The following is a 15,330-nucleotide window of genomic DNA, read 5'->3' on the forward strand; positions in this document are numbered from 1 at the left end:
CTAAGTGGAATTTTTAAAGAAGCAAATCCAATTTAGATACCAGGGAAAAACAAAACAAAACAAACTTCCTGAAAATTTGACTTGTTCAAAATTGTTATTGGCTACCCCAAAAGATAATAGTGTCCCCTGATTCCTAAGACATTACATGGACGTTGGTCTTTACAAATATTACCCCTTATTGGGAACATTTGGTGGAATATGCTTTCATGTAGGAATTGGACTGCATGGTCTCTATGATCCCTTTCAATTCAAGTTCTGTGATATCAGATTATCCTGTGTATTGAAGTTTCCATGGAGATCGTTTGCAAGGAAAAAAATGCCTGAGGAGCTCAACATCTTCGTAATTGGTCCACAAGATTTAGTTGTCCTTGGGGCAGCTATGTGGCACAGTGAGCAGAGCACTGGCCCTGGAGTCAGAAGGACCTGAGTTCAAATCCATCCTCAGACACTTGACACACTTACTAGCAGTGTGACCTTGGGTGAGTAACTTAACCCCAATTGCCCTGACATTCCCCACTGCAAAAAAAAAAGAGTTAGTTGTACTTAAATTATGTCTATTACATATTAATCATATTGTAGTTTCACTAGGTGGTCATCATGAAACCTTAGCAACATTATATCCAGTACCTATACAGTTTTCCCATCACAGGAGAATATTTGCTAGAAGCTATGAGCAATGTGCCAGAATAATATCTGGTATTTTAAAATCTGTAAGGGGATATAATACATACCACAATATTCAATGCCACTTCTCTCTCCTATCCCCATTTGAAGGCACTTGTTTTCTATTAAAAATAAGATAAGAGCTTTTGTCAAAATTTAAAATTAATTCTCATGGAGTAGTCTAGGTAAAAATCCTGGATGCATTTTCAAAATGGCTTAAATTGATGTTAGTTATACTTCAGATTTTTGCTACATTATATCTTTTCACTCAGGATATAATTATAATAGCTAGCATTTATATAGCATTTACTATGTGCCAGGCACTGTGCTAAGCACTTAATAGATAACTTATTTTGTTCTCCACTAACAGTCGAGGAGACAGGTGCTATTGTGATCAATATTTTACAGTTGAATAAAACTGAGGCAAACAGAGATTATGTAATTTGCCCAGAATCACAATCTAATAAATCTTTGAAGCCAAATTTGAACTCAAGACTTTTTGAATTTAAGCCCAGGACTCTATTCATTGTATTACCTAGCTGACTCAACTAAAAAAAAAAAACAACACTTCTTTGCTAGGCTTGAGAGCAGAACAAAGAGTCTGAAACCTGCCTCCAATATACTCTAGCTGTTTGGCTGAGTAAATATTTTAACTACTCAATGCCTCCCCCAACTTTCTAAGTACGAACCGGAGAACACATGTAAATATTTAATAATAAAGTATACTCACCTGACGAAATTATGGAAAGAAGATTTTGATAATGAATTTGGATTTCAATCCATTCATTTTAAATAATTGGGGGAAATGGACCTAAATAAAAATAAGATTCTAATAATTATTTATTTCTAGTGCATGGTATCTTCAAAGGGGGGTTCAGACTACCAATTAAGCTTGCTCTAACATTAATTTCTGAAGGCAAAAAGCCAATCAAACTTGACTAATGAATAAAATTTATATATTTTTTTAATTCTTTACTAATTTTGGCTCCTTTATTAATGTGATTAGACCTCAACATGTGCTTTCACTGTTTCCATGTCAGCTTACAAGGACATATTCTCAAGAAAATTATGCCTGAACTTACTCTCTTTGCATTTATTTATACCTTGGCTTTACTGGGAACTACAGAGTTGTGCCAAAGTATGCTGAAAGCATTAAAATAATGAGATAGGTAGTTTTTTTCTCATTAATGTTCTAGAGTGCAGATTGGTTTATGTGACATCACTATATTGATTAGTTTTAAAAATGTTCCCCATAGTCAGTTAATCAAAGTGGATCAGTTTGATGCATACATTCTAGAGCTACTTTAAAAAAAAAGAACAAGATTTGTTAAGCACCATCTCTGTTCCAGGCACTTGCTAAGGACTTTATAAGATCTCTACAAGTAAGGTCACAAGACAGGAAAAAAATACTGAAAGAGAGAAGGTGAACTAAAAAATTAATGTCTCAAAAACAATGCAACTGTCTAATCTCTCTCAGTAATGACCCCTAAAAATTTATTAAGGGATATCTATTGTGGATAGATCAATATCAACAAATGTCATAAGACAGAGAATATGGTACAATGAGAAGAGGTATATACAAAAGCAAACAAAGAGAATAGAGTAGGGATTAAGACTCTGTCATAACATTTTCAGTTCCATATGAGGATTGATAGCCAACTTAAATTAGCTTGAATAAAATTGTTCTTATCTTGTGTGTCTTACTCATTGGGTCCATAAATGGAAGAAGATATAAAATTTGAAGAGGAAAAAAGTGCTAAATATGTCAAAGACTTATTGTTGTAGTATTAGTGTAGAGGAAGACTGGCCAATGACAGCCCACTCCTTAGAACATAAACCAAGAAAAATGCACATTTGCAGGCATGGTGAGTCAGCTTTCAGAAATATGTTTTAGAATACTTTTCCCTCTCCAACTTAGATATCATTTGTTTCCAGACAGTTTACAGTGAGGTAGTGAAAAGTTTTTAAACTGATTGCTAAACCAGAACTCTGTGTTCATACAAAAGAATCAAATAGATGTACTTTCTTTCAGGTCTCAGGTATCCAGTAAGTTATCATAGTAAAGAAATAAATGCTACAAATTTCTGAATGGTGCAGTGGCACTAGCAGTAACAATTGAACACCTACCACTTTCTGCATTAGCTCACCACTTGGCTGCCATGTGGGAATGAATACATGGTACCTACATTTCTTCTGTCTGTTATGGTTCATTTAACTAAATGGTGTAGCTCATGGGTGGGGAACCTGCAGCCTTGAGGCCACATGTGGCCCTCTTGATGCTCAAGTGTGGCTCTTTAATTGAATACAAACTTCCCAGAACAAATTTCCTTAATAATGGATCCTTTTTATTTAGGGGATTTATTCTGAGAAGTTTGGATTCAATTAAAGGGATGCACTTGAGAATCTAGAGGGCCACATGTGGCCTTGAGGCTGCAGGTTCCCCACCCCTGTGCATGTTATGATCCATGAGCTTAGAAAAGCAGGAAGACTAATCAGAAGTCTAACTATGGGATTCAATAATAGAGTCTATTAGTAGACACAGAAGTCCTTGTCAGTGAGGAACAAGTCATTCATCGAAACTTCTTGACATAGTCAAGGTTGGGTGGGTCATGAGCAATATTATTAGATGACCCTCCAACTCCTCAAGGTTTTCTACAGAATTCCTTAGGGAGAAGTAGCAGCATGTTCTGGGGCATAAAGAGTATCTTGGGCATATTATCATAACCTCCAGATGGTGCTGGTAAGCTTTACTGTCAGTTATTCACCTCTTCCAAGGACCTACTGGGTATGCTTTTACCAAATGCTTCCCTGCCTCTTCTGGTGTGTGTGCATGTGTGCATGTGTATTTTCAGGAATTCACTCATAGCACTTACTATTCAAAGGAAGGGTTTTCCTTTTCAAGTTCAGCACAGGTTTCACAGCAAAAGAAGGAAATTATGGCTGCCTCATTGTTGGTTTATACCATTGCACTAATGACTACTGGACTCATGCATGTTAGACGTTTCTGGTTCTTAGTACTGTACTCTTTCTCCCTTAAATAAACTATCACTTCTCTTCATGCTTGGTATCTTGAACTCTTTGCCCTTGGAGTTCTGGCATCCCTAACATCAACTGCAAGGGAATTATCCCTAATAGTTTAAATGTACTCTCTAGCTTGAAAAGGAAGACTTGAGTCAGATTGTGAAAGGTCTTTAAATTTTGCCCAACAAAGGAGTTTGTTCTTGAACCCATAACCAACAGAGAGCCTCAGCTTCTTAAGAAGGAGAGTGGTGTCTTCAGATCTGTTTTAGGAATAACAATTTTCAGAATAGACTGGCATAATAAAGACCAATAAGAATGTTATTGTAACAGGTTGGGCAGTGCATGTGTGGTGTTCATGGTATAACTGGAGAAGATCCGTATTTGAGAGATATAATGGAAGCAGAATAGATAAAACTTAGCAGTGGATTAGACTTGAGGTAGAAGGGAGGGAAAAGTTGAACATGACTTCAAGATAGGAATTCTGTCTAACTAAAATGATAATGGTGTCCTTGACAGAGCCAGGGAAACTGACAAGAGGGGATGGTTTTGAGAAAAAAAAGAAAATAAATTCTGTTTTGGACCTATTCAACATGAGATACCTATGAAACATTCAGTTGGAAATGCAGGAATAGACATAAAAATGAAGCCAAAAGTGAACATAACCAGTACAGTCATTTTTTTCTAAGAGTTTGCCTGTGTTGGAAATGAGAACTTTAAGATGCTATTTTGTGTTTTTGTTTTTATGACAAGGGTCTTTGTTCGTGGGTTCATTTTTGCTTATTTATTTCAGAACAGGATACATGTTAGCATATTTATAAGCAACAAGGAAGCACCAGTTAATAAAGAGAGATTGAAAATTAATGAGAACTAGAAAATGACCTTAAAGGAAAAGACTCACCATGCCTGGGAGAGAATGAGATCCACTTTACAAAAAGGGACATTGCCAATAAGAAAGAAACGAATTATTTCTCCTTGACTGGGAAAAGGAGATAAAAGTGTGAATGATGTTAAAGGGGTTTCATGTCTAGAAAAAAGTAGAAGAAGGAGTTTGTACACATGTCCTTATTTGTTTTCAGTATGAAGTGACATCTTCTACTAAGAGATAGTTCAGTTGACTTGAAAAGTGAAAACATTATTTGGAGTAGATGTGATGAGGGATGAGATAGAGAATCAATCTGGAAAGAACAAAAGGAATGAGCACCCTGGAGAGATTAGACAATATAAATTTGCCAACACCTTAGAAAGTTAATGATTTATAAAATATTTTGTTAATTTTTTTACTTGATTTATTTAATTTTAGTTCTCAAAATTCACTTCCACAAGATTTTGAGTTCCAAATTTTCTCTCCATCTCTTTCTTTCCCCTCATGCCAAGATGGCATGCGTCCTTATTAGCTATTCCCCCAGTCTGTCTTCCCTTCTATCACTCCACCCACTCCCCCTCTCTTTTCACCTTTTCCCTTACTTTCTTGTAGGGCAAGATACATTTCTATAACCCATTCCCTGTTCATCTTATTTCCCAGTTGCATGTAAAGAAAATTTTTAACATTTGTCTTTAAAATTTTGAGTTCCAGATTCTCTTCCATCTTCTCTCCCCACCTACCCTCCTTGAGAATGCAAAAAATCAATATATGTTATACAAAAATATGTAGTTATTTAAAGGCTTCCATAATAGTAATGTTGTCAAAGACTATTTCTCTCCATCCTCTCATGCCCCCATTTATTCTGTTCTCTCCTTTGACCCTGTCCTATTTCAAAAGTGTTTGCTTCTGACTACCTCCCTCCCACAATCTGCCCTCCCTTCTATCATCACCCTTCTTTTTCTTCCCCCCTACTTTCCTGTAAGCTAAGATACCCAATGGGGTATGTATGTTATTTCTTCTTTAAGTCAAATCAGATGAGAGCAAGATTCACTCATTACCTTTCACCTACACCTCTTTCCATGTATTGTAAAGCTTTTTCTTGCCTCTTTTATGTTAGATAATTTACCCCATTCCATCTTTCCTTTTCTCTGTCTCCCAATAAATTCTTCCCTCACCTTTTAATTTCTTTTTTTAGCTATCATCTTTTCATATTCAACTCACCCTTTGCCCTCTGTGTGTGTGTATGTGTGTATAATATGTATATATGTGTGTGTGTATCTATCTTTGCATATATATGTATATATGTATGTATGTATATCTCTGTATATCTGTATATCTATCTGTCTATCTATCTTTCTATTCCCACCAACAACCTAATGCTAAGAAATGTATCATGAGTTACAAATATCATCATTCCATGTAGGAATAGAAACAATTCAACTATAATAAGTCCCTTATGTTTTCTCTTTCCAGTTTACCTTTTCATTCTTCTCTTCAGTCTTCTATTTGAAAGTCAAATTTTCTATTCAGCATTGGTGTTTTCATCAAGAATGATTGAAAGTTCTTTATTTCATTGAATATACATCTTTGGCCTGAAATTTTTAACTTAGTTTTGCTGGGTAGGTGATTCGTGGTTTTAATCCTAGCTCTTTTAACCTCTGGAATATATATCCCAAGCCCATCAATCCCTTAATGTAGAAAGTACTAGATCTTGTGTTAATCTGATTGTATTTCTTCAGCACTCAAATTGTTTCTTTCTGCCTGCTTGCAATATTTTCTCCTTGACCTGGGAACTCTGGAATTTGGCTACCATCTTCCTAGGAGTTTTCCTTTGGGAACTCTTTCAGGAGATGATTGGTGTACTCTTTCCATTTCTATTTTATCCTCTGGTTCTAGAATATCAGGGCAGTTTTCCTTGATCATTTCTTGGAAGATAATGTGTAGGCTCTGTTTTTGATCATCAATTCTTCCAAGGTGGTGAGATCAGGAGAGGTGTTTACTCCTTTCCTGTTCCGTGCTGTGGTTTGTGAGTTGCCACAAGCACTCTTTTCTGCCTTGGAACTGTGAGGAGGATTCCCGCTCCACTGACACCACAAGCTCCACTAGGCCATTGCTCCTCCTCCTCCCAGGACCACCAACCAGAACTATTACCCAAATCCAAGCAGGGCAAAGCAAAAGAATTCTTGTTCAGTGCCAACAGAGAGATCCCTGAAGTCTCCATCTGTTAACCTGTTTGATCCCCCTCACTGTCAGTGTGCCAGCAGCTCCAAAAGCAGGCGCTTCTGTTTCTGTTGCTGCTACTGCCACTTCTGCCACCATGTCCACCCCATCCCAAGTAGTGGGGCTCCTCTGTCACCCAGTTCTGACAGACCTTTTCCACTGACTTCCTAAGTTGTCTTTGGCATTTGTGGATTGAGAAGTCTGGAAACTGCCAAAGTCCCCTCAGGCCTGCTCCAGCACTGTCTGTGCTCCCAGAACCCACACTAGGCTGTGCTCCTCCCCCAACCAAATGTATTAGAACTTCCCTTTGACCTTCCAGGTTGTCTTGGACTAGAAATTAGTTTTGCTCTGTCCTATTGTGGGTTCTCCAGCTAAAAATTTGTTTAGAGTCATTTTTACAAGTATTTAGAGGGGTATGAGGAAGAACTCAAGCAAGTCCCTGCTTTTATTTTGCCATCTTAGCTCCCCTCCCCCAAATGATTTCTTCCATTGACATTCTGCTGGTTAGAATTTGAAACAGAGAACTTGACTGATGGGAGTAATTTAGACTTTAGATTTGGACAATGATATAGGACAGGACTAAGGATCAGTGTCTTCAGGGAAGAAGGCATAGAGTAATGTTGAATTGGTTAGCTATGAAATCATAATTTTGAAGGAAAGCAGACAGTGTTATGGCAGAGATAATGGCATGAGAAATCAAGGATCATCAGAAAGAATAAAAAGATTTGTTTGGATGGAGAATGGTTTTAGTAGTGGTGAGAGAAAAAGGAGCGATAGGAGAAATTATGTGAGATAACTGAATGTCATTCTTATGGATTGTGAAGGTGGAATGCATTTAGGTGAACAAGTGTATGAGCATTCTTTGGTGGGCTGGAATATCATGAAGATGGAGTTCATGGGATTTAAGGGAAGTTGTTTCCTGGAAAACAAGGTCATTTGAGAGGATATCTATAAGGATTTACCTGTTCCATTTGTTCACCATTCTAACAGTTTTCATGCCAATATTATACTCACCTCCTTAGGAACTAGAAATTTTTAACTTGGAAAAGAGAAAGCCTGGAGAGTGGACAATATTGATTTGAATTATTTGGGAACTGTAGTGTGAAAGAGAGAATAAATCTGTTTTGTATCACTGCAGAATTCATAACTAGAACCAACTTAAAGAAGTTATAGAGAGGAAAATTTTGACTCATTTTAAATCCAGTTCAATTTAATAAATATTTTTCTACTCTATTCTGTTTATTTAAAGACACCTCTAAAGGGCTATTCAACCATGGGATGAATTACTTTACAGATATAGTGAGTACCCCCTCATCAAAGTGTTCAGGTAGAGGCTGTCACCATCTATTTGAGATGAAGCAAAAAGATACAATTGTATTTCTTCTAATGCCCTTTTCTATGTTCTAAAGTTATCTATAATGAACTGTCACATTTCTCTGTAAGGAAACTCAATAATAAAATTTAATTACTATAAAATCTAACTTGTAGAATATTTTTAAATAAAGTACTTGAATATCTCTAATAATAACAAGAACACCTAGCATTTTGAGGTATACAAAAATTTTACACACATATCTCATTTGATCCTCTCAACACCTAAGGCAGGTGCAATTTGACACTACTTGACAACTTGTCTATTGTTTATAATATTAGCAAGCTCTCTATTGTACTAAACAAATAATATACTTAGGATCACACAACCAGGATATGTCAGAAATAAGACTTGATAACAGGTCTCATCAATCCAAGGCCAGGATTCTACTATCCCATTTACTGTTTTGTGCCTAATTTTTTTGTATAAACAATCGATACCATTTTCTATGTCTCTATCTTTATCTCTACAATCATATATATCTATCTTATATGGATATGTATACATACATGTGTATGAGTGTTTATATATAATACTATACATACATAATACATACATAATACATACATACATACATACGAACATATATTATTTGTGCTTTGGGTACTACTTTGTCTCTTTTGATATCAGTTCCAGTGAATATACCATTTATATTTTTAAACCCCAGTGTCTTCCACCTAATAATTTCTTTTGAAATAGTTGTTGATTTTGTTGACTAGTTATGTCAGACAATAATACTAGTCAGATTCAAAAGAATAGTGAAAAGTTAAAATTGGGCTTTACATATTTCATACTTTTTTTGGATTAAAAAGCACTTTTAAAGAGAGAAGATAGTATAGAAAATTTAAAAAAATGATGTGCTTGTATGGGCTACCACTGCATCCAGGAGTAGCATGCTTCATTATTACCGTGCCTAATATGTCTTGCACCCAGATTCTACCAAAAGTTCTTCTGCAATGTCAAAACTTTCTGTGTATTTTCATGGAGACCCTACTATCCTACTCAATAAATATATACATCTTTTACAAATTTTATTCAATGATTTAATTTTCATAAAATACATTTACTTAAGGATTAGTATACTTAAAGTATGTTTCCTCACTCATGCAGAGTTTAGTATTTCTTAAAAAATATATACATATATATATATATATATATATATATATATATTCTTAATTTTAACTATTGAGATAGGGAGAGACTTGAGAGCTAATGTGGACATGGAATCTGTAAAATCTATCACCTGATTGGACATGAAGAGTAAGACATAGGGGCAGCAGAAATAGACAGATTGAAGATACAAGAAAGAGAAAGAGGGTTTGATTGATGGCACAAACTTAATAGGATAGACTTTAGAGACCAGATGAAGAAATTTTCCTTTGGAATAGGATGGAGGAGGGAGGGAAAGAGAGAGCAGATGAAGAGGTAGACAAATATGTAGAGATGCAGAAGTGTTGAGAAGTTTTGAAATGAGAGAGCAAGAAGGAGAGGAAAGTCTATATGCTGGTTTAGATGTACTCAGTGAAGTAGGAGAGTAGGTTATTGGCTAGGATTGAGAGATTTTTGTATTGTATGAGTAAGAAAAGATTTGGAATGATTTTGATGAAGATCACAATTGAAGACTATAAAATAAAGGGGTTATTTTATTAATCTATCTATCACTCTATTATCTACCCCTTTTTGGTGCCCAGAAATCTACCAGCTCTGTTGGTTACCTAATGTCAATTTAATTATGCTAATTAAAATGTCTTTATGACAATTATTGTGACATTAACCTCTCACTATGTAATGTCTTTTCTTCATTCAATTCACTTGTCATCATAGGATCTTTACTTTCAAATGTTCTATTGATCTAGCTTTTGGTGGATAGCTTGGTATTCATTCATGTTTTATGGTTATAATGTTTATATTTATCTCTAAAGTTGCAACACACAACAAAGGGGACTCTGATTTAGTTATCAGCCCTTATTTCTAGTTGACACCAAACTTCCTTTCAGCTTACTGTACCTATTCATAATGAAGGCTCACTCAGGTTCTTTGCTCTTAATGTTTTGCCACTGTTGATAATGTCCCCCCCTTTGAGTAAAATCTTATCACTGACTTCTCTCCACAGACATCTCTATCTACCACCCACAGATTAACACTTGTGCAACAGATGGTACAAATAGCCACACATTTATTTGTTGAATGAACATAAGGGAAACTGTCACTTGGCTTACTTCTTTTCTATTTCTTTGGTTTCACCTTTAAGACAAGGCAATGTTTCATGAAAATAATGGGACCTAGTAATTTATGCTTCTTTATGGGAAGTTTATAAGATCATGAGTTTAGAGCTAAAAGAGCATTTAGGTATCATGTATCCCAAACTGTTCATTTTGCTGAGGATAAACCTGAGGTTTGACAAAGAGAGATCAATTGCCAAAAGCCACAGGAAGCAGAAATGGGGGAGCTAGGATTGATATATGTGTTCTATGACTACAGGATACAATATTCTTTCCACTGTATTACCATTGGTCAATTTTTATTCTTTTTGAATGGTATGATTCTTATTTAACTCATTTAAAAATTATTAAGTTACTGCTTTTTTTTAAATGTCAGTATCTTACACCCATACAGCATTTCGCAATTTATAAAATTCTCTCTTTGTAACTTCCCTTTGTCAGTTGGTAAATTTCTATCCCATAAGATAATTAGTACAGTAATTATTATAGCCATTTTACAAGCAAGGGAACTAAGATTTAAAGATGTTAAGTGACTTGCCACAAATCAGCTATAAGTAGTAGAGCTAAGAAGCAAATCTTGACATTCAAGCAGTTCAGTGTTTAATGCTTCATAGTGTTCATAAGCGTTCCTTTAAGCATAAAATCTGAAGGTTGGCAGATAACTGAGTGTATCCACTGAAGGTTAACCATTATTTTGAGAAGATTACTTTCATATCTTCATGAGAAGTAAATATCACAACACCAATTTATGAATTTTTCTGAAGAGAAAACCACTCTATCCTAAAGAAGTCTCATTGATTTCTCAACACCTTTAGTAGTTAGAAAGATTTTCCTTAGATCAGGGATTCTTAACCTTATTTTATATCATTATCTCCTTAGGTTATCTGGTGAAACCTATGGACCTTTTTTTAAAAAAATATTTTTAAATGCATAAAGTAAAGCAAAAATATGGAATTATATAATAAATCAATTATATTGAAATACAGTAATCAATTGATTTTTTAAAAGTAAAATGAGCTTATGGACATAAATTAATAATACCTACTTTCAGGCTTACTTTCTGTCTCTGAAGCCACTACCCACTATTCCTTATTCTATCCTCTGGGGCCAAGTTAATGAGAGTTGAAAATTCTTCAGTGAAAATCTCACTAACAAGGTTTGGTGTTATCCCAGTTATTTTGTAGTAGAATAGGAAGTATATAGATCATAACTTAAGGATATTTTGGGAAAAAAATAATGAATCCTGCCTTAAGTTTTATAACTTTTGTAGATAATGTGCCTGTTTATCTTTCTTTGGGGTTGGAAACATTCAAGAAATGCAGCATATTACCTCAGGATAGGGTTGTCATATCATGAGCTTCCTATTTAAGGTGTTACACAGAGGTGAGCTGATAGGGGTAGTTAAAAATCTGATTCATATTTGACTTTATTTTTCCTTTTGAGTTTGCTTATTTTAGAGAATAAGATTTTGTTACATAATTCTCAGATACCTTGCATTCATTGGCAGGAAAGACTAAACTTGCCTGAAATTCAGTCAAATATAGAAAGGACACCCACACTCCATCTGTAAGAAATGGAGAAAGAGACATTTGATATGACAGGGATATATTGATTGTTGAAGTATTTGAGGTACAGCAGATTGCTGTATTGGGTGAAAGAAGTTAAATGAAACATAATGGTAACATGTCCAAGAAAAAAAAGTCCCTATCCCAGGCAAATATATTTCTTTTCTACCTTGGGGGAGAATGCACTGAAACACAACGTTTGAACAATAATGTAGGAAAGAAAAAAAATTTGCTTTTCCATGAAGTGACAGCAAAGAAGAAATGGTGGGATGTAGTGCTTAGATATTTTGTTCTTTTTTTGTTAATTTATTTTAAACTTAAATATTAAAATTTAAATTTGCAACAAGAAAAGAAAAAAGAGACATATTATGAACTTAAATATTAAAACTTAACTACAAAATAAGAAAATTTAAAAAAAATATTGCCATGTGCACAGTGGAACAAGAGGATTCGAAATATACAACAATAAATTTTCATTTCAAGAAAGCCTATATAATAAATGCTACGCATTCTGGTTCAGAGCTATCTCTCTTTTCTTTGCTTCCTTGTAAGTTTTCTGTTGTTCTCTGTTATGCACTTTTCCCCTGGGTCTTTTTTATCCCTTCCTTCCACCTCTTCCCCAAGAAGGCTACAATTAATCATGGATACACACAAACACACATAATCACTTATGTACAGATACATATCAATAAAAAAACATGGAAACATAAACACATGGATATACACATTAGCACACAAAGATATACACACAAACACACTCATGTATAAGTATAAATACATCCATTTACATATACATACATATACTTTGATATCTATAGTCATACTCATATATAGACACATATATTCATATGCATCTATGTAAGATTGTACTGTAGTTATTTGTCCTCTGTTTCTCTGAGAGTGATAACCTCTTTCTTTATAAGTCTAAGTCTTTCCATAGTTTCCTAAGTCTACCAACTGCTCATTTCCTACAACACAGTAATATTCCAACCTTATACTGTCTAGTTATTTTGAATATATATATATGTATATATATATATATATATATATATATAATCAATGTGGTTGATATATAGTATAGTTTCCCTATTTTACTATTTTGATTAAACCTATTTTAGCCTTAATTCTGTCTGAGATCATAACTACTCCTTCTAATTTACCTTAATAAATTCTACTCCTGATCTTTATTTTGTGTTTGTTTGTATCTCTTATTCGCTATCTCTCATGACTCCTCTACTTTACTTTTACCTGCTACCTTACCCTCTTGTTACTTTATCTACCCTCACCTCTAATTCTTCCATTCCCATTAATGTAAACATCCTCTCATACCTCCCTTATCCTCTCCCCTATCCCTATCCTCTTAGACTTTGATTTTTTTTCTCAGTTTAAAAGAATTTACACACACACACACACACACACACACACACACACACACACAATCCTGAAAGTCTGACAATTAATTAAATGTCCTTTTTTATTTTATTCAAGTTTATCCTTAGCTTTGCTAGGTATGATATTTTCAGCATAAACCCCAATTGTTTTGCCTTTTTAAATATTTTACTCTCTTGGCTCTCAAAATATTTTTTAAATGGTATTACATTTTGTGGTTTTATGTTAAAGACTCAAAGATTGGCATGACTTAACTCCATCAGCTCAATGAATTGTAGGCATGGATGTCACATTTAGAGTGCTATCAGTAAGCAAAGTAACTCTTATTTAAGGTCTAAAAACTGTATATTTTGCCCCATATTCTGCTACTCTGACACCATTTCTGAACAAATAGACACAGAAATAAGGGGTATATATATATATATATATATATATATATATATATATATATATATATATATGTTTCTTTAATTGTTTCTTTTTTCATTGTATCAAGATATTTATTTTGATTTGATCATAGATTTCAGGTAGTCCAATGCTTCTTTTTTGGGGGGGAGGGTGTGCGCAGGGCAATTGGGGTTAAGTGACTTGTGCAAGGTCACACAGATAGTATATGTGTCAAGTGTCTGAGGTCAGATTGGAACTCAGGTCCTCTTGACTCCAGGCCCGGTGCTCTACTCACCATGCCTCCTAGCTGCCCCAGTCCAATTATTCTTATATATTTTCTCTTCTTCATCTGTTCTCCAGATTAGTTGATTTTTTATAAGTTGTTTCATATTTTCTTCTATTTCATTATTTATATTTTGTTTTGTTGTTTCTTGGTCTCTCATAATTTCACTGGCTTCCCCTTGCCCCATAATAATTTTCTTATTTTTTATTTAGATTTTTTTTTAATTTTAGTTTACAACACTCAGTTTTATACACTCTTGGTTTTAAAATTTTCTTCCCTTCCCACCCCTCCTCCCACCCCCCAAGACACCATGTAGTCTGATATAGATTTTATATATACCTGTGCATTGGACCTATTTACACAATAGCCAAGTTGTAAAGAAGAATTATGACCACTGGAATGAATCATGAGATAGAAGAAACAAAACCAAAATAGAAGAGAAAAAAAAAAAGAGTAAATAGTTTGCCTCAATCTGCATTCAGACTCCATAGTTCTTTCGCTGGCTGTAGATTGTCAATCATGATTCCTTTGGAGTTGTCTTCAAGCCTTGTATTATGGAGAAAAGCCAAGCCTATCAAAGTTAGTCGGTAGAGAATCAATATGTCTGTGTTTCTGTACAATGTTCTCCCAGTTCTACTTCTCTCACTCATTTTCAGATCATGTAGGTCTTTCCAGGTTATTATGAAGTTGGTGTCTTCTCCATTTCTTACAGCACTGTGGTATTCCATTATATTCATATACCACAACTTGTTCAGCCATTCCCTAATTGATGAGCATTCCCTTGATTTCCAATTCTTTGCTACCACAAAAAGAGCTGCTATAAATATTTTTCTACTTACAGGTCCCTTTCCTACTTCTGTGATCTCTTTGGGACATAGCCCTAAGAGTGGTATTGCTGGGTGAAAGAGTATGCACATTTTTATAGAACTTTGGGCATAGTTCCAAATGGCTCTCCATAATGGGTGAATCTATTCACAACTCCACCAACAATGTATTAATGTTCCAATTTTCCCATATCCTCTCCAGCATTAATCATTTTCTTGTTGTGTCATATTAGCCAATCTGACAGGAGAGATGTGGCACCTAAGTGATCTGCAATTCCCTATTCAATAGTGATTTAAAACATGTTTTAATATGCCTATAGATATCTTTAATATCTTAATCTGAAAACTGCCTGTTCATGTCCTTTGACCATTCATCTATTGGGGAATGGTTTTTGTTGCTATAAATTTGGCTTCATTCCCTGTATATTATACGTATCAGACATTTATCAGAAACACTAGTTGGGAAGATTTTCTCCCAGTTTTCTGCTTCACTTATAATATTTGTTGCATTAGCTTTGTTTA

This window comes from Trichosurus vulpecula, chromosome 4 (genome assembly GCF_011100635.1).
Source record: "Trichosurus vulpecula isolate mTriVul1 chromosome 4, mTriVul1.pri, whole genome shotgun sequence".
NCBI classification, from domain to species: domain Eukaryota; kingdom Metazoa; phylum Chordata; class Mammalia; order Diprotodontia; family Phalangeridae; genus Trichosurus; species Trichosurus vulpecula.